This window comes from Ambystoma mexicanum, chromosome 9 (assembly GCF_040938575.1).
Source record: "Ambystoma mexicanum isolate Mex_15411 chromosome 9, UKY_AmexF1_1, whole genome shotgun sequence".
Lineage (NCBI taxonomy): Eukaryota > Metazoa > Chordata > Amphibia > Caudata > Ambystomatidae > Ambystoma > Ambystoma mexicanum.
In genome coordinates, this window is record NC_090931.1 from 649,758,603 (window position 1) to 649,784,752 (window position 26,150).

Genomic DNA, 26,150 nt, shown 5'->3' on the forward strand with positions numbered 1-26,150 from the left:
CTACATAAATGCAATACATGAAAGAAGTAGTGCTTTCAGTGGGAGAGTGCTGGCACTTTCTGGATGGAATCCATACATTCAGTGACACTTCGCAGAATGAATGAAGCGCTTTCAATGGGAGAGTACTGGCACTCTCAGTAGGATCGCAGCGCTGACATTTGGAGAGTGCTGGCACTTCTAAATCGGGGTGCAGCACTTGCCATGCGAGAGGACTGACCCTTCTTGGAAAGAGATGCAGTCATTTCAGTGGGAGAGTACTGGCCCTTCTCAGCTGGGATTCAGGAATTGGAATGACGCTTGTCATATGAGAAGGGATGCTTTCAATGGGGTGGTGCTGAACCTTCTGGAAACAGTAGAAGCACTTTCTATGGAAGACGACTGGCACTTCTCAGCATGTATGTAATACTTCCAATGGCACTGCTCAACGGAGATCATACACTGTGGTGTGGGGGCGGTCAAGAATAAAAAGGGCGCCAAGCTCAGTAACAGGGGGAGCCGGGTTTAGAAGGGTGTGCTTGAGCTTTAAGGAGGTATGCGGGAGGAGAGGAGGTACAGGGAGGGGTGCCGGGAGTCAGCCAGGGAAGGGAGGATGATGTACTCGTGGTCAGGTTACAGCACCCCTCACCCCCCACCTCCCCCTTCAGATCACCACACGAAACTGTGCCTAGTGAAAGGATGTTTAAAATAAAAATGAAGACCAGACACGACCCCCTCCCCCACCAGCCGATACCCATATACCGCAAAGAACAACGCCCTCGATTCTTCTCCAGAGCCACGTGTAACGTCGTGCACATGTGCTGCGAGTTAGGCCAGACCTCCCCGCGTGTGCTGACTCGGGACTTTCCAGCAGCGGCGGCGATGGAACATACACAGCCGGGCTCTCCCAGAAGAAAAGGGCTTCAGCGGGGCCTCCTTCTCGGGCACAGGCTAGGCCTCCATCCCGGCGCAGGCTAGGCATCCTTCTAGGCTTCCCGGGCGCAGGCTAGGCCTCCATCCTGGGCGCAGGCTAGGCCTCCTTCCAGGCATCCCGGGCGCAGGCTAGGCCTCCTTCCAGGCATCCCGGGCGCAGGCTAGGCCTCCTTCCAGGCTTCCCGGGCGCAGGCCAGGCCTCCATCCCTGGCGCAGGCGAGGCCCCTGCTAAGGAACGAGACAGAAGTCACCCGTCGAGCTCCAAACATGGGCCCTTTTTTAATTGAGACCCAGAGGCTGCCAAAGCCACGCCGAAACCGCCTGCCCCCGCCCCTGCCCTCAGTGATTTCGTGTAAGCAATGATGTCGAACTGCAGCCAGTAGCCCACTGTGGAGTAGTAGGCCCAGGCTTGTAATCAGAGCTTCTTGACCTAAATGCAGTCGCTCTGTGCAAATGACTTTACCAGCTGGTACCGTAGCCCCTTTCTCAAAACACGGGGAGTGCTGAGCAGCAACAACCTGAACGAGGGACCAAAGGGAAAAGAGAACCGGAAAGCGGTTAGAAGCGAATCAAGCGATGCACTTGCGCTGCACACTACGCGCCACATCTGCGCAGCGCATCTTCGAATCCACCACAGGGTCAGATTACAGAAACTTTGCAGCGGTGCAAGTGCAAAGTTGCACGGTCTTAGCACTAGGGCAAAGGGTCCAAATGAGAAAACGTTTGCACCATGGCAAGGGCAATTTTGCATGGTTTCAGCACTAGAGCAAAAATGTCCTTAGTACAAAAAACATCTGCTTTCAATTCATTTTTGCACGCTAGCACGAGTTTGCCCTGATGAAAAAAGTTATTGAAAACATGTGTTTTTCGCAATTCCTGCTCTAGTGCCGATACCATGCAAAATTGCCCTTGCCATGGCGCACAGCTTTCAAACTTAGCCCCAGTCTTTTGGGGACTAGGGTTACTGATACCGTACAATTTGGGCCTTGCACTGGTGCAAAGTTTCAGTAATCTGGCCCCAGAGCGCGAAAGGTGGTGTCAAAACCAGGCGTAAAAGCATCGGTGTCAACTTTTCACTGGGCTGTGGGGCGAGGGGGTGTAAATTACCCTACCGCACCCCTTCACAAAATGTGCATATTTGAGACATTTCCACAGCCTCCCATTGCTCCAAAAGGGCCTATTATGCACCCCATACATATAAGATATTTACACCTGTCATATAAACACGTCTGTCCCCTTTACTGAACCATAAGAAAAACGGCTGCACAGAGCAACCAGCACAGCACGCTTTGATGCAGCGCCACGAGCTGCAGTAATCAGCGAGTCCCCTTTCCGGATAGCCTTTGCCCCTGGGACCCAGCACCGGGCAGGTGCGCCTTGTTGCAGTTTCATGCAGGGCTGAGCTTTGGGCCTGCAGTTTCCCCAGGCAGGCGTTGCTGATTTACGACCGGGGAGGAGGTCGTACACAGCTGGGAGTCACTTTTCCCCGACGCAGGGGGTGGAGGGGGCAGACAAGATAGTGTCACGGGTGGCCTCAACAACTCCCAGTTTTCGCAAGATGGTCCAAGAGTTTCTAGTTCGCAAATCGAAAAATTGCTCTGAGGGTTTCCCCCTGTCTCTACCTCTGCCTCTTATGGGCTCCTAACTCAGGCTTCCCTAACCCCAAGTTTGGCATCTAGTTATCAGTAGCCCCTCCTATGTAAGCCTGGAAGTGTTTTAGTGCTGGGGGGGAGGGGAGGGGCCACTTGTGATGCAGCCCCCTCAGGGGCATTTGTCATATTTTATCCCCACAGGTGGATTCTGGAGCATTGGATTGCGTTCATTTGTCTAAAGTTTGAGGGCATTGTCCTCCCCTTGTTACCTTTGTGGTGCGGCATGTGAGCCTGTTCCACTGTGTTTAGGCATCCCTTTAGCTCACTCTGATCCACTTGGAATATGGCCCCTTGTGAGGCGCTATTACTTTTCATCCTCAGAGGTGCGTTCTTGAGCTTCCACTTGCATCCAACCTGACCTGGTTTTGGGTCCTTCCATGTCCTCAGGGTGAAGGAGGGGGCATCCTGCCTTTCCCCCTGTTGCCAAGTGCCCTTCTTTCACTTTTAAGGCATCTTTTTGGTGTTCCCGTCGCTCATGATCCACTTGCGTTTGGGCCCCCTTGTGAGGTGTTATTGATTTGTTTCTGCTCGGAGGTGGGTTCTTTGAGCCTGGGTTTTAATAATTGAATACCCGTTCCCTTGAACGTGTTTATCTCCATTCTTGACCTTTTGAATTTAGTTATTATTATTGTGTGATCATTTTAGTAGATGTTTTACCCTTTTTGTATACTTATTTGATTTTTAAATTGTTGCCTACTCTATTTGAAAAAACTTTAGCTACTATTGTGTTTCTACCTGGCCCCTTTCTAGTGTAGTTCATCCTGGATTTTAAAGGGTGGGAAGGAGGTTTTTGATTTCTGCTGGATCGGGAATCCAGCGAGGGTGCCTGGGTAGGGGTGAGGCACAGAATGAGAGGGGCTACCTTGCCCACCCTGGTTATAGGCTGAAAATGGCCTGAGGGCAAGGTAGCCCCTCTTTGAACATCAAAGGCCCCTTGTCTCCACGTCTGTCCGGATGGGAGGGGGGCCTTTGATGTTAGATGTCAGGGGCAGGGACTACCCGCTGTCACCGGCCCCTGCCACCTCTCCTCCATAGCGGGCGCCCAAATGTCTGGGTCCCCATTGTAATGGGGACCTGGGTGCCCGCCCTAACACCGGCATGCTAATGGGGACAGCACCTGAAAGGTGCTACCCTGGCCGGACCCACAACAACCCCACCTCCCAGCTTACGCCCCTGGGCCTTCCATACCGGAGGGCCCATGTTTATAAACACTAGCTACAGCTGAGGGGCTAAAGCCAAAATCCTCATCCATCTGGCTCGTGCCGGGGTTCTTCTAAGGAGCCCCTAACCTAAGACTTTGCAGGTTTTCTCAAATGACATGCCGACTTTCTTGTGCCAGTAACAGGCGCTTGGACCTTTCCTTCACACGCCTCCTTTCTCTTCTTTACCTGATCCGACTACTCCTTCTACCTCATCCTCTACTCTACTCTACTCTCTTTCATCCCTCAACCCTCTCCCATTTCTCCCACACCCTCCAGTGTTTTTCCTCTCCTCTCTCTCCCCATCCGTCCCTCTGATGTCCACACTATCCTCACCTCTCTCCTCACTTCTCGCTTCACCCCTCTCCACACCCCTCTTCTTACCTCTCTCCTCGCCCCTTTGCACACCTCCCTCCTAACCCCTCTCCTCCTTCCTCCCCATCTCTTCACCTCTCTGCTACAAAGAGTCCCCCATCTATGTCTTTGTCCCCTAATTTTATCCCACTATCTCCCCCTATGCCTCCCAACTACACCCCCTTCCTGCTTTACGGTTCCCACACCACTTGTCACACTACCACCTTTCACTCTCTCCACACCCTCCGATCAGACATTCTATTTATGATTCTCTCTCTCTATTCCTCTTACGCCCCTCTCTCTCTCCCTCCCTCTCTCTAACACACACCTTTTACACCCCACCACACTACACTGGTCCCTCTCTCTCACATCCAGTATCTCACCATCAATCTTCCTCTATGCGTCAACAGCCTCCACCACTTACTTTTCCACCCGGTACACCCTCCTCGATGGTCTCTTGTTCCACCTCTTCTGCTACCGACCATCGGATCTCCTCTGTGCTGGCTCAGCTTTTATAGCACAGCTTTCCCTATTCCAACCCCCTTCCCAGCACACATCGGCCTTCTTGGTGACATGCTCGCATTGGCCAATCTCTCTCTATCCTTTTCCCAGTAACTGGGTTACACAGGGGCAACGTTTTAAAATTCCTGCTTAGTCCCGCCTCTTTTCAATCTCCATTTTCAGGATAGAAGCCAGGTGCTCAGGCTGCTGGTTTTCCTTGTTTATGCGCTGGTAAGTTTTGCTTCGATTGCAGTTTGGGTAGTATTTCTGTGTCCCTCCTGCTGTGCTTCTCACTCTCTGTTCATTTTCTGTTGCCTCACCTGGAGTTCGTCTGGGGTTGGTAGGTCGCGTGTTCTGTGCCTCATCTCTGTTTTGCAAGATAATCACAGTCCCTTCCATTTCTGTTGACGATTCCATTCCGTTGGTTCTAGTCCGGTTTTCTTGGTTGCACCCAGGTGCATTCTGGAAGTTGTTGTCCTGAAAAAGACAAAAAAGAACTCGGTCAGAAGTAGTTCCGGGAGGCATTGTGTGACAGAGGGTGGTACCCACATCAACATTCAAGACACATCAAGTGGTTTCAGGGACTAGGGCCCCACAACTCCAGCTCACCGCCTCTGGGGCAGGGCTGGCTTTGGCTTTCACCCTGGTGGGTCCCCAGCCCTAGGTCTGGAGGGGTTCGTAATCCCTCCTGACAGGGTCCAGTCCCAGACCCTGTGCCAATATGCAGGCAATCTAGGAGCAGCACAAGATTCAAAGAAAAAAGAAAAACTGCTGCAGGTTTAAGGCATGGGCCCCATGGGCAAGAAGGGTCCCTATTATTATGTGTGGAGAAACGCTAATCTATCAAACCCCGAGTGAGGCTTTTTTTGAAATAGCGCGAGTTGAAAACTGAACAACTCCTAGAGGCGCCTAATTTTGTCAGAGTGAGTTTAAATGATTTTTTCCGGATCAGTGTGATGGATTTCCCTCTCCAAGTATGGGAGAGAACAAACTTTTTTGTTGCAGAAAAGGAGATCTGCTAATCAGACCCCCCCTTTCCTAAATACTCTATGCTAAAATTATAGCACACATATGTGCCCTTGCAGATACAGTCCGAAGCACCCAGATGCCCTTGGGTTAGGCGTGCTATATAAATAAAATAAATAAACCCTCAGCTCTGTAGTGGTACAGGACAGGTTCAGAGGCCTCATGCACATCCCTGGCAGCTGATGGGAAACAAAATCGTTGAAGGCAGAGGTGGCTTGTTTATCTTATGCACCTCTGATATAAATTGTAATAATTGTATATCTTAGCCAGTTTAGTGGCACACACATTTTCAAATATAAGCCATGCCTAGTTTTGGTATGGTGACTGATAAGAGCACACAAGTTACAGCCACAGCAATTTGATATCACAGTGTTAGCTATGACAGAACTGATGGTTGTAAGTGTCTGGTCTGACTCTCTCCACTGCAGTCACATAGAAAAATAGCCAGAATGCTGCCCCTTTGACTCTCCTGCAGGAACACCTTTCCCCCAGTGCATATTAACCTATCTCAGGCAGTCTCCTGGGAACCAGTTCTCATAACAAGGCCACTCTTACAACAAGGTGCTGACTGCTGGAGTCCCTTTTAAATCAGAAAGCATGGGAAGAGGGCAGAGTTCATGTAGTCAGAAGGTAGAGGATGGCCAGGAGAAGGGTCCCACCATGTTGGTTTCTGTTTGGGATTTGTTTCCCTTTCCGTTTCCTGTCTCCTCCATTTCCTGTAAGCAAGGTATTCTGGGTGTGATGTCATAAGGCAAAAGGCCCTTGTTACAACAGGCTAGATCTGTGACCCCTTACAGCAGGTTTGCTTTGTACCAACACCTTTGACATTTTGTTTTTGCAAGGACATTCCCACTGATGTGACCCATGGTTCTCCCTGCATCTTTGAGCAGCATCAGCACTAGTTTGGCCATCTTTGACGCCATCCAAGCTGCTGCACAGGAACTGCTGGAGTCCTCTCCAACCTTGACGCCCATCCACCTCTGCATCTCAGAGTTTCGTTCAAACACTGAAGCTCTGGTGTCTCTCTGAGACCCACCAAATCTTCTAGCACCCCCAAATCAAAACCACCGCCTGGACCCCAGATTCTCAGCGCTCCAAGACGACACTGCTCTAGCACCCAAATGCTGTGTTCTTATTTTCAATTCTTCCTTGATGCGAGACCAGATGAAAGACCATAGAATCACCTGAGAATCACCAGTTAAGACTGATTGGGCAGACTACAACATCCTCTCACATACTATGTTAAAATAAAAAGCAGAACAATGCTGAACAGAAATTTAGAATGATTACTGAAATATACGTCTGAACACCGTGGGTTGGGCTTCAACCACATGGCACAACGCCCCCCAAAATATATAATTATATTAAAACATGGTGGACAATGAGAAATCAAGTTAAAAGAAGCACATATGGATAGCACATATTTTAGCAATTTAGGTGCTGCACTGTTAACATACAGCACAGCGCCCTTTGACACAAGGAACGGGCTGACTTGTGCACCCACATCACCTATTTTACATATTAGGCAAGTTCAATCGCCACTACACTCAAATTACACTATTAAACAGCTGGATATTAGATTTACCAGAATATCTTTTGTACATGGCATACGAAATGCCAATACTTTGGGCAAACACAATGGGCCTCATTACGACTGAGGCAGAACGGGTTAATGGGCTCCGCTAGAGGAGGCAGACCCTTTAAACCCGTTCCGCCTCATTACAAGCTCCCCTCGCGGGTCCCGGTAAGTAACGCCTGGTCAAACCAAGCGTCCTTACCGGGTCCCGCGAGGGGAAGAGGGAGCAAACAACGGGCCACTCATAATCGGCCCGTTGTTTGCACCCTTTGCCATTCCCATTGAGCCCTATGGGGGCTCAATGGGAATGGGGAAGGTCCGGGTCCAGGTTCCTGGAGGGAGGAATTACCAGGCCCTCCGAACTCGGAATGGCCTGGTAATTCCCTATTCTGGGATCCCGGACCCGATTTCGGCGGTGTGCCACAGACCACTAGCCACGCAGCTGGCATGTCTGTGAAAACGTTGTCCCAGCGCAACTGGACACAGTATGCCCTGATCCATTTCAAATAGATATTTAATGGATTGTGTTTTTCAAAATGGCTGCCGCAATGCAATTCCTGCCAGCGCCAGCAGCTCCGGGATCGATGCCGTAAGCGCTATTAACGCTGGTTTATTTCGGTGCAGTTTCTGCCAGGCATTACTAGCGCTACCACCATAGTCAGGGGCACGTTCACGCCAGGTTGTGATGCGGCGCTAATACTGCAGCACTACCCGGCGGTAACGCTATTTAAGACGCAATGCTGTGACAGATAGTATTTGCACTATTCTGCAGCACAGAATAGAAAAACTGCCAATATTTAATTTGAGTATATATATATATTCAATGAAAAAACATTGTTAAAGGGACGTTATGGTTACAGGTAAAACCAAAACCCCCAGAAATTCACCAGTTATGGTAAACTAAGCAAACATAACTCGCGCCACCATCATGCACTGCTAAGACTAACACCTAGGACATCAAAGATGACATCACAAATGTCCCTCCCCACCATTCGTTCTTAGCTCTCCTGCCAACAAAAAAATACATACAAAAACAAAAGAAATGTTCCTTCAGGAACCACCTTTCACAGGTAAAAAACATATACTTGCGGTCTTGACCTAAATGAATAACAGTGTGGATTAGAAGCATTGAGTTTGTGCAATAGGCAGTCACAGTACGTACCAGCAAGTCTAAGATTGCACCCCTTGGTGATGAATGCCACCCTCCAACACTGGGGATTCAGGCAAAGGCAAATAAATGCAGAGTGAACACTTAGTGCCCTGCACCCATGTAAACACCACCAAAGTGTCAGCAAATGCCATGCACTCACCTGCACGTGGAACTCACCTGCCTTGCATACAATGCACACCACCAGGAGACGCCTTACCTAAATGGGATGCAATGCCGAGTAACAGCACAAAGTACACGCACATACATGCTCACAATCAACAGTAAAGAAAACATGCACACAACACCGGGTGACACTGGGTGAATGGCCATTGATTATGATTTGCACAGGAGTACAGTGTACCACACCAGAGAGAGGGCGAGAGAGAGAGAGAGGGAGTGACAGAGAATGAATAACAAGGAAAAGACAGATGGAGTCCATGGCCTGATTTACTGATGTACAATGACATACTGCACGGCACAGTCGGTGCGCCCATTGATGAAACCACATAGGTTGCTTACACAGTGACATGAGCTATTATCGAATTACCACACCACCATGTGAGCATGCAAAGGACATATAAGAGAACCGACACATGCAGAAAAGATGCCCAACAATGAAGCATGCACCACATGCAAGACAGTGCAAATGCTTACCAAATAACTCTGTCTGCATGTTGTAAATCCCACATGACCTTCACCTTTTATTGTGTTTCCTACTTTGTCAAAGGAAGGACAGTGTCTGGTGGAGGGCATCAGGAGTGTGTACTTCGAATGGTGCAGGATGTCTCATCCGAGACAGCAGTCACCGCCACATCACAGATTACTGGAACAACACGGAGAACATGTTAAAACACCCATTGTGCACTATCATTGACACAGCACACACGTGTCATGGAACAACAAACCTATAATTACCTACACATGTCATCCTGGGCACCCCAATGCAAACAGGCTAGTTTACTTAATTAGGTATGCCTGCACGTACACCACGGCACAAGTATAGTCCAGGAGGAGTTAATGGCACACCTCAAGGGCAATCAATACAAAAATCAACAAAGACCACAACCAGGAAATGGCAAAACAAAATATGACCTGCCAACATCTGGCCAGGGGGGTGGGAAATAAAAAAGAATAAAAAAATGTCCATCTTGGACCAGGGGAGGAGGGCACCCAGGAGGGTGGATGTGCAGGGTGCATGTCAACACCAACATGGATGTGGGTGGATGTTGATAACAAAATCCCTCTATGGGTTCATGGGCCGCACGGCTATCATGGATTGGGAGGGCTGTTGCCACCTTCCTGTGTAGCATCCAAAGGTGGTAATGCTAAGGGAGGTTGACCACGTATAGCCCTGGCCTGGTCCTCCATGGCAGCGGCCAGGCGGGACTGAGATGAATGCATCAGCAACATGAAGCCTCGGAGGTCTGCATGCAACACCTCACGGGATGCACAGAGTTCCTCAGAGATGGTATGAATCAATATTTGCATCTGCTGTTTGTACTGTGTACAGCGGGCTGCTTCTAGCACTTCCATTGTAGCTCTAAGGGCTAGAAACTCTTGCCTCAGGGCTTCCTTGTTATCATGATTCCTGCCCCTCATGTCCCCAGCCCTCCAAGATGTCAGGCTGGAGCCAGGCCATGATCACCTACATGGCCCTCAAGGGCCTCTCCATCCCTCCAAAGACCTACTTGGAGTCAGACTTGGCGCTTGTGGCACCAGACTCACTCACTCCCATAGGATAACATTAGGGATTGGACTTTTAGTGCATTGATGGGGACAAGATGGATGCCCCCACATATTTCGGTTCCCAGAGTTGCATGTGCAGTCTAGTCTTTTGGGTGTGGTTCAGCCCAGAGACACCTGGGATACCCAGAGACTATTTAAGCCATGCCCATTCTGAGAAACATGCTTGGTGTTTTCTGCACCTGCAGCGTGACACTCACTGTGTTCGGATCGGTCTCCAGTAGGCCTGCATCTTTCTTCTGCGCTCAGCTCCTGCAAGAACACCGTTAGGATCATTCATCGCTTCTTCTGTTCTGCGGGCATCTTCGGCGGTGTCATTCCCATCCCGGCACGCCGCTTCCTAAGGAAAAGGGAAAAGAACAGAAAAAAGGCATTAGTAAGCATTCAGCAAATCTTCGCTTATTTTTAAAGACTGTACGAGCTTCAAATGCTTACCTGAATCTCAGCCGCTTTGGGGGAATTCTGTCTCCAGAACTTCTCATCCATCTCCAAGAGGGAAAAGACACTCCAGGTTAGTGTGGAAACACCTAGAGGCGCTGCATACCGCGCTTACTCACCGCATTTCTTATTCATAACCGGCATCCACGCTGAAAACGTCGCGGCACCTAAAAGACAGAAAAAGAACTCAGTTCAATACAAATATGGAAGGGTCGCATCACGCATCGCACTCTCACTCACCTTCAGCGCTACTCATCTCAGCAGCACGTCGTCATCCCCGGACGCCGGCCATCATCTAAGGAAGGAAAGGAACGAAGTTGGAGAAATGTTCAAAAGACTCATACTTACCTTTCGGACTCTTGCCAGTGAAGTAACTAGGCAGCAACGAGCCTTCATCAATCAACGCGCCCCTGCGCTGAAAGCAGGGCAGAGAGCACACTTTCCAAGAAAACGAGGTGAGCTGTGGATCAAAGAGCAAGAAGGAGTTCAAACACAAAGAGACAATAGGGAGTTAAACTTTACCAATCCTGTGTTTCAGGCCCAGTCTCCAGTCGAGTAGACTCCAGGGAAGGGTTTGAGGTCGTAAGAGGTCAGACAGGCTGAGTGACGTCCCCGTGGATACCAGGTGAGCGTTACAGAACACAAAGCCTCACATCAAAATCCACCTGGGCGTCATGGAATCGTCAGAAACCGACCAGTTAGCCCACATGTTGGGGCAGCTACGTTCCAAAGTACATGCAGCCAGGAAGGAGACCAACACCCTGAGGAGAGAGCTGATAGTAGCCAAAGAACGCACTGATGAGCTAAGCTGGCAACTTCTCCAGTCACAAGCAGGGCATGCACCATTGCCGGGAAGCGTTCCCTCGATGCCAGCACCATCAGCCAATCCCGTTCAGATAACCCTTCCTGGGGCAGTTCCTTTGGCCCCGCCCAAACGTTTTACGGGATCCCAAGAGGTTTGCAACGTTCATGAACCAGTGCCGCCTGCACTTCCTTTGTAGACCAGGGGCATTTCCGAATGACCAATCACGGGTCGCTTTTGTGCTATCCTACCCGAGTGGTAGCGCCGCGGACTGGTCTGTACCCTTTGTGGCCCAAGACGATCCTTTGCTGCATGACTTCAGGGGCTTTCAGCAGGAGATGGAAAAGCTGTTCGCCTGGCGTACTCATGGGCAGGCATTAGACAACGAACTTCTGTCCCTACGCCAAGGGAATCAAGACCTATTAACATACATAGCCACGTTCAATAGACTCGTAGTTGAAGCAGAATGGCCAGTGGAGAAGAGAACCACGTTATTTCATCAGGGGTTGCGGGGGGGAGCTTAAGGATGTTCTCGCACAAGTAGTGAACCCCCCAAAAGACTGCTCAGAATTAATTGACCTTGTTGTTCAACTGGATCACAGGTTGCAGGACCGAAGAACAGATTGAACCAGACCGGACCCTCGCCCTATGTATGTGCGTTCAAAGGACAATATTGCCCGCACAACGGAAGGTTCAGGAGAACCAATGCAAATCGGGGGGGGATCAGATCCCCCTGGACTAAAGTGGAAAAGGATAAAAGGAGACAGCAGCAGTTATGTCTGTACTGTGGAAGGTCAGGTCATTTCCTGAAAGAGTGCCCTGTGAAGCCACCGAGGAGGACGGTAGGGGCCACGGACAAGGAAGATACCATCAAGGAATCGGAAAACTCCCCAGCCCGGCAAGTGTAGGGGTCCACTTGTGGAGCGAGGAAAGTGAACTACAGACCTCCCATTTTGCACTATCTGTGGTCTTGATCAATCACCAACAACCATCTCGGATGCACGCAGTAAGAGCGTACATTGACAGTGGAGCCGTTGGGAATTACATCGACCAGGATCTTGCAGCAAAGATGGGGCTTCCGTTACGCCCTAAATCAACCACCGACACTGTTACCACTGTTGACGGCACAGAAATAGCTTCTGGTCCAGTATCCCAATGCACTGCATCTTTAACCCTTCTGTGCCAAGATGGACACAAAGAATCTATTGTTTTTGACCTCATTAAGGCACCACAGTTCCGGTTGATTTTGGGAATGGCATGGTTGGTAGCACACAATCCTCGAATCGATTGACGAGCAAAAGAATTGGCCTTTTCCGAGACTTGCGCCCACACATGTTATCGCCAAGAGAAACAACCAATAGACACCAGAACCTCCACGCTTGCGAATGGTGCAATCGGCACCCTACCAAGTGAATACCAGGACTTTCAAGATGTCTTTCCAAAAGAACAGGCTAATTCCCTGCCACCGCATGGACCATACGATTGCCAAATCGACCTGATACCCGGCGCACAAATCCCTTGTGGGCGAATTTAAACACTCACTGAACCAGAAAACCAGCACCTGAAGGCCTATCTTGACCAATACCTGGCCAACGGGTTCATCTGTCCCTCGAAGTCTCCAGCAGCCAGTCCTCTATTCTTCGTACCGAAAAAGGAGGGGGACTTGAGAACATGCATCGACTATCGTGCACTGAACCAGATTACCGTAAAAAAACGCTACCCCCTGCCACTGATCCCTGAATTGCTTGATCAAGTCAAAGATGCCCAAATCTACACAAAACTATACCTGAGGGGGGCATATCACCTTGTTCGTGTAAAACAGGGGGACGAATGGAAAACCGCTTTTCGCACCAAATACGGCTTGTACGAATATCAAGTAATGCCCTTTGGCCTTAGCAACGCGCCTGCAGCATTTCAATACTTCATGAATGATGTCCTACGGGAATTGATTGATGTCTGTGCTCTAGTGTACATCGACGATATTCTAGTATATTCTGCATCAAAGCAGGACCACGTTAAACAAGTCCGATCCGTATTGGAGAAACTCCGTCAACACCAGATGTACGCCAAGCTCGAAAAGTGCTCATTCCACGTCTCCGAGGTGGAATTCCTGGGCTTTATTCTCAGCCCGAATGGAATCCAAATGGATGTACACAAGGTAGATGCTATCCTGAACTGGCCATCCCCAAATTCATTCAAGGGGGTTCAAAGTATGCTGGCTTTTGCAAACTTCTACCGCCGGTTCATCCCAGGATTTTCGCAAATCGTGCATCCCATCATGTCATTGCTAAAGAAAAGCAACAAAAAGTTCCAGTGTACAATAGAAGTAGAGGAAGCTTTCCAGGAACTCAAAGCAAGATTCACATCTGCCCCAATCTTACGCCACCCTTGCCCTGATCTCCCATACCTTGTGGAAACGGATGCCTCAAGCATGGCTATGGGAGCCGTCCTCTCACAAAAGGACCCTGAAACAGGCCAGTTACACCCTGTTGCCTTCTGGTCGCGTAAATTCACCCCCCCTGAACTCAATTACGCTATCACAGACAAATAACTCATGGCCATTAAGTCAGCCTTTAAGGCATGGCGGCACTACCTCTTGGGCGCCAGACACACAATCACCGTAATAACAGAGCACCGGAACCTCCAGTACTTAAAAACGACAAAGACCCAATCCTCATGACAACTACGTTGGGCTCTTTTTTTTGCTGAATATGACTACGTGATTACATTTCGACCAGGGGTGAAAAACGGGAAGGCCGATGCCCTTTCCTGTATGGGGGTGGAAGAGCAAGGGTATCAGACCCCTGACCCAATAGCAATGATCCCGAGTGACAAGCTCCTAGGAATCACAGCAACCATAACTCAGAAAGAATTACATGAAGAAATCCAAAACCTGATGCGTCCGGAGCAATTACAAGCGTGGAGTGCACAAGGAGAACATTACATGATAAAAGATCAGTTGCCCTACTTCAGAAATCGTTTATTCCTACCAAAACAAGAACTACGATAACAAGTCATGTCTGGTTATCATGATTCCTTGATCGAGGGCCGCCCCGGAATCGGTAAAACCCTAGCCAAGGTAAAACGAAATAATTGGTGGCCCACGTGGCGTAAAGACATTATCCAATTCATCCTATCTTGTGGAGTGTGTGCTCAAAACAAGTCATCCAAGCAGAAACCGGCTGGGCTATTACAACCATTCGAAATCCCACCAGCACCCTGGCACACGTTGTCCCTCGATTTTATTACTGACTTACCACCCAGTCAAGGGTTTAACACTATTCTTGTGGTCGTGGACCTATTTTCAAAAACGGCACATTTCATTCCTCTTAAGGAGCTCCCAAATGCTTCCACTCTGGCAAAGGTATTTCTTGAAGGCATCGTATGGCTCCATGGGTTTCCTTCAGTTTTATTCTCAGACCGAGGTACTCAATTTGTATCTAACTTCTGGAGAAAATGCTGCTCTATGGCCCAGATCGACATCCAGCTATCCACCAGTCACCATCCCCAAACGGATGGTCAAACAGAGGACAAATCAGACGCTCGAGCAGTATCTGCGTTGCATGTTACACCAAGCTGAAGGAAGCTGGTTCGACCTATTATGGATAGCTGAATACGATTATAATAATTCCCTACACACCAGCACTGGGCAGACACCCTTTTATACCCTGTATGGCAGGCACCCACGTACTTCTGAGTTGGACGTTCCTACAACCCTGGAAATGCCAGCAGTCAAAACCTTGCACACAACCATTTCTCAAACCTTTAAAAGGGCAGCTGAACACCTACTTGAAGCTAAGAATCGCCAAAAGAAGTTTGCTGATCAACACCGAGCAAAGGCCCCCAACTACCAAGTGGGAGACAAAGTCTGGCTAGCGTCTAAACACGTGTCCATTAAAGGAACCTGAACTTTCCGTCCAAGATACCTGGGTCCATTCACCGTCACCTCCATGATACATCCTATGGCAGTCAGACTAGCTTTGCCGTCAAACATGCAGATTCATCCTGTGTTCCACGTGTCTCTCCTTAAACCTGTTCAACCTGGGACCCGGGTAGCAACGCCACCACTGCCAGTAGTAGTCGCCGGGGATCCAGTCAAGGACATCCTGGATTCAAAGTACATCAGATCCAAATTATACTACTTAGTAGACTGGAAGGGGTATGGTCCACAAGACAGGAAATGGGAGCATTGCGAGTACATCCATGCACCTCGCTTGCTTAGATGATTTCATCAAAACCATCCAAACAAACCAGGACCAGACAGAAGAGCCACCTTGAGAGGGGCCTTGGGGGCAAGGGGGGGTTTGCGGTCATGATTCCTCCCCCTCATGTCCCCAGCCCTCCAAGATGTCAGGCTGGAGCCAGGCCACGATCACCTACATGGCCCTCAAGGGCCTCTCCATCCCTCCAAAGACCCACTTGGAGTCAGACTTGGCGCTTGTGGCACCAGACTCACTCACTCTCATAGGATAACATTGGGGATTGGACTTGTAGTGCATTGATGGGGACAAGATGGATGCCCCCACATATTTCGGTTCCCAGAATTGCATATGCAGTCTAGTCTTTTGGGTGTGGCTCAGCCCAGAGACACCTGGGATACCCAGAGACTATTTAAGTCACGCCCAGGCTCAGAAACATGCTTGGTGTTTTCTGCACCTGCAGCGTGACACTCACCGTGTTCGGATCGGTCTTCAGTAGGCCTGCATCTTTCTTCTGCGCTCAGCTCCTGCAAGAACAAGAACACCGTTAGGAACAGCCTTACCTTGCGGTGCTTCTGCCCATCATTCATCGCTTCTTCTGTTCTGCGGGCATCTTCGGTGCTGTCACTCCCATCGCGGCATGCCGCTTCCTAAGGAAAAGGGAAAAGAACAGAAAAAAGCATATCTTTGCTTATTTTTAAAGACTGTACAAGCTTCAAATGCTTACCTGAATCCCAGCCGCTCTGGGGGAACTCCGTCTCCGGAACTTCTCATCCATCTGCAAGAGGGAAAAGACACTCCAGGTTAGCGTGGAAACATCTAGAGGCGCCGCATACCACGCTTACTCATCGCATTTCTTCTTCATAACCGGCATCCACGCTGAAAAAGTCGCGGCACCCAAAAAGACACAGAAAAAGAACTCGGTTCAATACAAATACGAAAGGGTCGCATCGCGCTCTCACTCACCTTCAGCGCTACTCATTTCAGCAGCACGTCGCCATCCCCGGACGCCGGCCATCATCTAAGGAAGAAAAAGGAACGAAGTTGGAAAACTGTTCAAAAGACTCATTATACTTACCTGTCGTACTCTTGCCAGTGAAGTAACTAGGCAGCAACGAGCCCCCATCAATCAACCCGCCCCTGTGCTGAAAGCAGGACGGAGAGCACACTTCCCAAGAAAAGAAGGTGAGCTGTGGATCAAAGGGAAGGGTTGGACCCCGGGGAAGAAGGGGTTCAAGCACACAGAGACAATAGGGAGTTAAACTCTACCAATCCTGTGTTTCAGGCCCACTCTCCAGTCGAGTAGACTCCAGGGAAGGGTTCGCGGTCGTAAGAAGTCAGAACAGGCTGAGTGATGTCCCCATGGATACCAGGTGAGTGTTACACTTGTGGGCCTGACCCTTGGCAAGCAGGGATGCCTGCAGAGACCTCAATTCCGCTCGTCGGCTCCTGTTGCTGCTACCTGTGTTGCTGGGGGGGGGGGCGGGAATCATGGAATTGGCCACCCTTATCCATGCCCTGAGCCAACTTCTCTTAGGAAGCACCCTGTTTTGCAACAGTCTACAATGACTGCTCCCACACTGTATCCCCAGCTGCCACACGTCCACTGCATGTGCAGGCCCCATGCCTGCCTGAACCAAGGGAGCATGGCCCTTGATGTGATGCTGCTGTTTGTGTGGCTGTAGGACTGCATCCCTCCCTTGGTCAGCTGTCCCAGGACCAGGATCCAATACTGTGGAGTGTGACCCTGCAGCCATAACCACCACAGATAGACGTGACAACACTGACTGGCCCTGTGAGGGGACATGACCCTCTGCAGATGCACGAGCTACAACAGCTCCAACACGTTATGCACTCACCTGCAACAGCATAGAGGAATTGACATCCGGTTCACCACCAGAGCTACTGGTTTCATTGGAGTCCGGCTCATACTGAGCAATGCCCCGGATGGACTGTAGCACCAGTGGATTTTCATGGGCTGCCATAACACGTCCACTGGTGCTTTGTGGCGGCTCATGACCCTCTTCCTCCTCAACCTCCTCCTCTGCATCCAGTGGGTCATCATCTGCACATGGACATGAAAAGACATGAAGAATCATGTAAATATCATCGCTTACACACACACAGGTATCACAATGGTGTCCTGCAACACATTGACCTGCATGTTACCATGGCATAATTGGTATACACAAACTATGTAGCAACAGCACATACATCATGATGTATGCAGAGTAGCCAGTGCATCCCATGTCCCTAACCATGGAAGCACTGCACACATTGCAAACATACATATAGGAGTATGTAAATCCTGTCTCATGGATAACCAACCAGTACACTGCAATATGGTAATTCTGAATAAAAAAGGGGATGTGCAACATGACATTAGGGGACATGAGAACATGTCCACACAGGATCACAAGCAAGTCCAATACAATTACATCTAACACCATTGGAACACGGTTACAGGGAGGGCTCACAATGTGGAAATGCCCCGAGTGTGATGTACCAGGTGTGATGTACCAGGTGTGTGATCTGGATAGAGTGATGACATGTGCTGGGAGATAGGAAGTGACGCACAAGAGGGACAGGACCATGCACCCATGGTGGGGTGTTGAATGTGGCAGGTCAACATGGTTGACTCCAGCCAAATATAGGACAATGGTGTCAGTGCCATTTCTGTGGCTGGGATTAGCACAGTGTAGTAAAATGCTATGTCACTCATGGCACAATGGCCCGCTGCCAGTGTGCTTGTAAGATATGGGTAGCATGAACCCACCAATGGACATGTGTGGATGGACTTTGCACTACATGCACTGCATGATGTCTAGCACATGCTTCACACACAAGCACTTGACTGGCATGGTTGAGTCACTAACATCAGTGATGTGAATACCCAGATGGCACATTGTGTTGCATGTCGGAAATGTCTTTCAGCAAGTGACTGTTCTTGATGACTCCTGTCCCAAAGCCATGTACAACCGATATGCAGCACACTGGTTGTATGCACACTGCTGGACACGAAGCACGTGCCAGTACATTATGACATAGTTCACCCATGGCAGTCACACAAATGAAGGCAGAAGTGCAACACAATCATAACAATAGATTCAATCAACATACACATATTAAGGATACACACGATTCATCACTCCCGGGATGTTTCTTTGTAATTTGGCAGTCCTCCTACGCCTCGCACCTGCTCCAAATGAATAAACTCACTCATGGCTTCTTCATGTGGTGTGAACTCCTCTTCCTGTGGTAAGCCACCTCCAATCACCAGAGCGGAGGCGAAGTTGGCACCCAGCTTGTGTTTGGTTCAACGGTGGAGGACATTCCACTGCTTCACGGCCTCACGAGCGGCACGCCTCTCATTGCCCAAGGCAATGATGCGATTCGTAACTCACTGCCAGTGGACCATATGCTGAGCAGGTGTGCTCCCTGCCTGCGTGAGCAGGTCACTGTGGTTTTTGCCCACGTAGTCCACAAGGATCTGGATTTCTTCATCATTGAAGCTCCTCTTCCTCGACATTGCGGTCTCCTGTGCTGTGCATTGGGATTGAGCCCGTTCCACTTCTGCACGCTTTGCCTTCTAGCAAAGGTTGTGCAGACCCGGTATGGCACTCAGGGCAGCAGGGGCTGGACCACTAGTGGCCTGGGCCATGCCATCTCCCACTGATGCTGGGACAGTAGTTGCTCCTGCAGGTCCCAGTACCTGAGTGCTGGAGCAAGGTCCTTTACCTGAACGTCCCTTCCCCTTGGACGCACGGACAGCATCTGCCCCTGCTTGTCCGTGTACCTGGGTTGGACGACTGCAGCTATCAATGCAGATCCCTGAGCCTGGGTGGTGGGGACCGCAGCTGCCCCTGCAGCTTCATGACCCTGGGTGTTGGGGACATGGGTATTGTGTGAACGTCCCTTCCCCTGGACGCACAGACATCTGCTCCTGTGTTGTCCGTGTACCTGGGTTGGACGACTGCAGCTATCAATGCAGATCCCTGAGCCTGGGTGGTGGGGACCGCAGCTGCCCCTGCAGCTTCATGACCCTGGGTGTTGGGGACATGGGTATTGTGTGAACGTCCCTTCCCCTGGACGCACAGACATCTGCTCCTGCGTCGCTGTGTACCTGGGCTGTGACCAATGCAGCCATGGTTGTAGGTCCCCGAGTCTGGGTGTTGGGGATCGCAGCTGCCCCTGCACCTTCATGACCCTGGCTGGTGGGGACTGCAGCTGGCCTGCAGCTCCCTGACCCTGGAGGCTGGGGACAGCAGCATCACCTGCAGCTCCCTGACTGTTGAGGGGGGCATAGCTCTCCCTGCACGTACCTGACCCTGGCCACCTCGGCCACGTTTCCCTCTTGTGGCCTTCCTACTCATGGCACAGATGTCTTTGTACAATGGGAGGCTCAGCAAGCCATTGCCCTGGGCAATTGGAGTGAGGAGGCAGGGTACGTGATGTAAAACATGCTAGTATGGTCCAGCAAGGCTCAATTTTACCCTTGGTGAAACCAAAAAACAACGGGACGCCTAACACACAGGCACCACAAAAATCAAAAATGCATGTGCGCGACCCCTCGGTAGCTCACGTGAAAAATGAAATTGTTACACAGTAAGCTGTGGCACCCAGCAACACAAAAAATGCATACGCGAAGCCAGGGTAGGCTACTGTGATGTTGAGAATGGGGGTATGCAATACACAGGGACAGCCAGAGAAAGGATAATGCGTACGCGACTCACCGTTAGCCACAGAAAATAGGGAAATGTACACAAGCGTGTGCACGGAGGCAAATCCCCCACCAAAATGAGAAGCTCGCACTGTCACATTAGCGAACAAATTGCGTGGCACCCCAAATATTTCCGAAGTCCACACATCTGTCTGCTCCAATTTACACATACAGTTTTATGCTATCCTACGCACTACTTAATCCGGAATGTGAACGTCAATGCCCAGCGCGTGTCATGTAATTTACGCAATGAGGCCCTTTCCTGTGATTTCACGTTTATGCGCTGATTTTGCACGCAGGGAGTAACTGTCGCTCTGTTTCTGGCTGCCCACGCTCCTGCCTCCTACTGCCCTGAGCTGCCTCCTATGAGCCATCTGTTGCTGCCTGCCCACTGTGTGTGCCTGCTGCCCACCTGCCCTGCAATTTCAGTTCCTGCTATCCAGCCATTGCCAGTGCTCCTGTCCCTGCCCATGTAACCACCTCAGCTGATTCAGAATACTCCCAACGTGCCCGAACATCACCACCGCTCCACAGCCAGCCCCAGGACTACCTTGCCCACCCACACCTGCCTCTGGGGTTGCCATGTCAGAACCAACATCTTTGGAGGTAAGTGGCAACCCGGTGGCAGCGAGGCAGAGGGCCGTCAACTTCACTGCCATGGAAGTTGACATCCTGATGGAGCATGTCATGGGGCATTATGATGCCCTCTTCCATGGACCAACGCAAGTCGGCAAGGAAGGACGGAAGCTGATCTGGGACCAGATCGTGGAAGCCATCTACGTGGAGGGGGTGGCATCCCATGTCCACCACACGTGCCAAGCGCTGGGAGGACCTCAAATCCAAGACCCACAACAAGGTCCTGCGCTTCCTCCGGGCTGGTAACAACCAAGGGGGGCACAGGGGCTGCTTGACCACCACCGACATGTGGGTCCTGGAGAGGTTTTATCCAGTGCTGCACGCCCAAGTCAGCGATTTGCAGCACCGTCTGGAGTCGTCAGGTGAGTGTCCATGTGTTGCTTGCCTTCACAGTGCATGTGCATGCTGATGTATGGTGGGAGTGTGCATCTTGGCCATATAGTAAGTTTGCCTCTTGTACTGATGTCTGTGTGCATGTCCCAGACAGAGCTCTATATGTGTTCTATGAACCATGCGTAATTTAGACAGTCTTACTTTCGCATTGTGTGTTGTATTGCAGCATATCACAACATGCACATGGTTTCCTACATGTGTCTGAGATGTGCCTGTGTGAGAGGTGTGACAGATGGGTGGGGTTGTGTACATCATGAGCATGCATGGTGTTCACATGTATGTGTCTCAGGTGTGACTGGCCATCACTCCTGGATGGATGTAACTGGTGCATTTCAATGTGTGCCCTAATCTTGTTGCATGATTGCTGTTGAGGCGACTGATGTGATGGCTCAGTGCACTGCTCGAGGACTGTCAGGTGATGTGTGTGCATGACATGTGTATGGCCCATGACACGTGTGCGTAGCACGCACAATTTTGAGGTTGTGACAGTGCCATGTCCATGGATGTGATTGTCTGTTGTGGAGGACAGACATGCATGTGTATGTATGTACATTGCATGTACCTGTGTGCTGTAGAGGGTGATGATGGTTGTAACCTTTAGCAGTGTACTTCATGTGCATGTTTTTTGTGCCAAACGCACATCAGTACAGTATCCTGATTTCTGTGTTTTATGTCTCCTTATCCACAGCAGCGTTGGAAGAAGAGGGCGGAGAAAGTGCTGTGGAGCAAGGCAGCAGGGATACCTCCACTGGGCAGAGACGCAAGGCCCAGTCACGCCCTATGGCAACATCATCATCCGGGAGCGAAGAGGCTGGTGCCGCGTCTCAAACATCGGCCACAGCTGCTGCAGGCAGGTCCAAGAGGGCAAAGGTGGTTGTGGACTCCTCAGCAGCATGGGGGACAGGTGAGCGCACACACAAGCGCCATCCATTGCGGAAGACGCTGGGGAGGCATCCAGGTTGGTGGGGGAGGAGGAGGAAGAGGAGGGGGCCGTATTGCCAAGTGCATGGGGCCCAGCGGGATTAGTGAGGTGCATGTGACTGCTGCAGTCATGACCCAGGGACATGAGGCTGTGCAGGTCACCGTGGAGGTACCTGTGCAAATTCCTGTCCCTGTGTCAGCGCCTGCAGCAGTATGCACCTGCCGGCATGCCCCAGGCTGGACCCATCTGTTTCCACCCAGACCGACACCCCATTGCCTGCGGATGTTGCCTTTTGGGACAGAGTGGTATCCCTACTAGTCGGTATCGGGAAGCGTACTGGTGCCTTGTGTGATGTGCTGGCTTGCACTCGTGTGCTTGCATTTCATCACAATGTATGGCATCTCCTGAACTGGCTAGTAGCATTCCTGGTCTCAAATTGGATGCATGGACTGGCCACTTATGCAACCCCCCTACTCATCTTGCTGTTCTGTGCGCCAGTTGCATGAGTTGAGAGTCTACAGTGGATCAGTTGAGGTGGTCACCACGCTGATCCAGGGAACAACAGGAGCAATGGCAATGGAGGGAGAGCAGGCACCCAGGAGCAGGGCATGGGCCCGACACCCCCAGGTGATGACATCAGCCCAGAAGGTGTCCTCACGAAGAAGGCACCAGGCAATTCGGTAGCAGTAGGCTCAAAGGAGGAGGCTATTGTACTCCGGGATTACCATCTCACGGAGGCAGGTATACGGCATCAGGCAGGACGCAAATGTGGACCTCAGATTGAGGATGTCTTTCACTAAATTTTGTCATCCTTTTTGTGTTTCCCGTTCAGTTGTTTCGCTTTTCAGTTTGAATGTGTGATGTTGAAGAGCCAGGTTTTTAGTAATTTTCTGATTTGTAGGTGGTCTTTGGTGTTTCTTATTTCTTTCGGGATGTTGTTCCAGGTTTATGCGACTAAGTGGAAGAAGGAGAAGCCCGCAAGTTTTTCTTAAGGTATGGTTTTTGTTCCAGGCGGATTTCGTTGCTTGATCTGAGGAGTCTCGTTGGCTTGTAGATTGTTATTTTCTTTTGTAGTAATTCAGCTCCTTATGCGCCGATTTCCCCATGTGATATACACATTGTTTTGTAGGTGATACAATGTTTGACTGGGAGCCAATGCAGTGTTTTTAGGGCTGGAGTGATGTGGTCTCTTCTGGATAGTTTGAGGAGCAGTCTGGCTGCTGTATTTTGGATCTGTTGTAGTTTCTTCAGGAGGTATTCTGGTATCCCGAGATAGAGGCTGTTTACATAGTCGATTCTTGACATGATGAGGGCGATGATTGTTAGTGTTCTGTGGGTGAAGTAGAGGAAAGGTAAGCTTCTTCTTGCTGTGTGAAGGAGGAAGAAGCATTTCTTGATTATTGCATTTGTGGTTCTAAGGTTAGGGTGTTGTCCATCAGGACGCTCAGATTTTTTTACTATCTTAGATGGTGTTGGTGCAGCTCCCATTTCTGTTGGCCATGGAATGTAGGTGGTGTTCTCTTGGTTTTGGGATATAATCATGATTTCTGTCTTTCCTGGGTTGATTTTCAAGTTGTTGGCATTCATCCAGTTAAAGACTCCTTTTAGGTAATTTTGCATTTTTTGAAGATTCCGATTACTGAAGTCTGGTAGATGTTGAAGTACAGTGCTGATAGTGAGGACACTTGTGGTACTCCACAGTCAACTCGTGGGGTGGATTTGAAGGGTTTTAGCCATACGGTTTCTGTTCTGTCTGCTAGGAATGATTTAATCCAGAGTAGTGCCATGTCCGTTATGCTCATGTCTTCTAGTCTTTTGGTTAGAGCGTCATGGCTAACTGTGTCGAAGGCTGCGGAGAGGTTGAGCATAATCAGGGCTGAGGTTGAGTTGGAGTCTGCGTTTGTTTTTAGTTAATCCAAAAGGGTAGTAGTGCCGTTTCTGTTCCTCTAGCTGGTCTGAAGCCAACTTGTGCTTGGTCTAGCAGGTGGTGTTTTTATACCTGTTCTTGGGTTCATTTGTATATACGTAGGTTTCAAGGAGTTTTGCTGGGTTGGGAATGTTTGAAATTGGCCTGCAGTTGGAGGTCTTCTACGTCGCCAATTTTTAAAAGCAGTTTGATATATGCCGATTTGAAGGTTCTTGGTACAGTTCCTGTTGCTAGTGGGAGATTTAGGAGGTGTCCCTTGTGTGAAGATTGATTTGTAGATGTCAGGGGGGCAAAGATCCATGGGTGATGCTGCTTTCTTGCTGTGTTTTACCAGCAAGACAAATGCCTCAGCTGACATTTCAGGAACGTTTTGGAGTTTGTGCTATGGCTCTGTATTAGGTCCAGCTGGTTGAATGTTATGGTTGGTTGGTCTGTTTTGTGCGATTTGTCGGATGTCATTGATTTTGTTCTTGAAGTGGTCAGCCAGGCCGTTGCAAAGTTTCTCGGAGGTGTTTAGGGTGTTGTCGCAGCCTGGTGGGTTTCTCATTTCTTTAATGTTGTTGAACATTTCTTTTTGTATGTTGGTGGCATTGGTGATTCTGTCATCATAATGCCTTCTCTTCGCCTTTTGTATTTCCTTCTTGTATGCGCGGATTTGTTTCTGGAACAGTATTTCTTTGTCTGGGTTGTATTCTTTCCTCCATTCCATTTCCATCTTCTTGTTGTCCTTTTTCATGGTGCTTAGTAGTGGGGTAAACCATTTTGCCATTGCCCTTTTTTTTGATGTGGTGAATGGTTCTTCCGGGCGATCTTTTCAATTGTTCAATTGTATCAGCAATCCATTGGTTTTTTCTATTTTTCCATGGGTCTCTTAAGATTATGATTAATTTTATTTACAGTATTGATGGTTCTAATACAACTGTTTAATATATTTATTTTTAACTCGCACAGTCAATGTCGTTCAGTTATTTTGGCTTGGTAGTCCATTTAGTAGCCATGATCCTGCCCATTGTTAGTCATGTGTGTGGTTGCTTACTTACATGTGTTATGTTCAGGGTTTATTTGCGGGGTGAGTATTCACATGGGGCAGACCAGTGGTAGTGTGTGAGGTGGGATTTTGTGTGTGCACAGGTAAATGGCATTTCCTTTCACGTGTGAATCATGACTATGTATTTGCCCTCACTGTGTTTGTGAGGGTGGTGGCTGGGGTGACTGTGGGAGTGTTACATATTCAGGACATTTGCAAATGATTTGCTTGATGCTGTGTAACACACAGGTGGTGCTTTCCTCTTCACCAGAATACGTTTTTGCAGTTAACATCATCTGTGGTGTTGGTCTACCTCTTGCACTGGGATACACAGCATTTCACCATCGATGGCAACACCATTAATGTCTCCAAGGTGGTTAGAACATTAGGTTATTATCTGGACACTACCCTCTCCTTCTGTAAACAGGCCACCTCCATGGCCTCTGCCACAGTTTATACTTGTAAGCTAATTAGAGCTGCCAAGCCCTTCCTCTCCACAAATAGTTGCATCACCCTGGCCAGAGGACTAATTTTATCAAAGTTAGACTACTGTAACGCCCTCTACTTGGGAGCCAACAAATACATCATTAATAAAATTCAGATCTTACAAAATAATGCCCTTAGAGTGGCAAGAAATCAAACAACTGGCTCACCACCAACAATAAAATCATACTAAAAACAGCCTCACTTACCTCTAAGTGTCTAAACAATCCTGCCCCTCCCTACCTCACAGAAAAATTCAAGAGACACTCCTCCAACCGTCCAACCAGACTAGCCAACACCAACTCCCTGATTGTTCCTAGATTCAGATGTTCCAAATCTGGAGGACAGAGCTTCCCAGCTAAGGCTGCACAGCCGTGGAACTCCCTACCCCCACTCTAAAGGCCTACCAAACATATCCCTTCTTCAGAGACGTAATATCAAGTGGCTCAAGGACAACGACCACTAAATCCGGGGCACCCACCACATCTCATAC